Source organism: Penaeus monodon, chromosome 25 (genome assembly GCF_015228065.2).
Source record: "Penaeus monodon isolate SGIC_2016 chromosome 25, NSTDA_Pmon_1, whole genome shotgun sequence".
In the NCBI taxonomy this organism is placed as follows: Eukaryota; Metazoa; Arthropoda; class Malacostraca; order Decapoda; family Penaeidae; genus Penaeus; species Penaeus monodon.
This window is the reverse complement of record NC_051410.1, coordinates 41,900,859-41,901,067: the sequence shown is the minus strand read 5'-3', so window position 1 is coordinate 41,901,067 and position 209 is coordinate 41,900,859. Positions and strand designations below refer to the sequence as shown.

The following is a 209-nucleotide window of genomic DNA, read 5'->3' as shown; positions in this document are numbered from 1 at the left end:
TGAAGTAGCTACTTTATACCTTTGATTATATTAGCTACAGTTACAATGTACATCATAAAAAGTTGAAAAAGAGAATTAAAATGCAAAATTCATATTGTAATTAGTTATGCATAAAGGATCTGAGGTATGTATGAATTGCTTTATAATTATTTTTTATTGGTCATGGGAGATTTTTACCAGATATTTTATAGTGTTATGGTATTTTTGCG

General features: G+C 25.8%; 1 protein-coding gene across 1 annotated transcript in view; it reads left to right on the top strand.

Annotated features, from left to right (window-relative positions):
* Positions 1–209, top strand: part of LOC119589415 (VWFA and cache domain-containing protein 1-like) — a 30,393-nt gene that overhangs the window by 2,789 nt on the left and 27,395 nt on the right. The gene's annotated exons all lie outside the window — the stretch shown is intronic.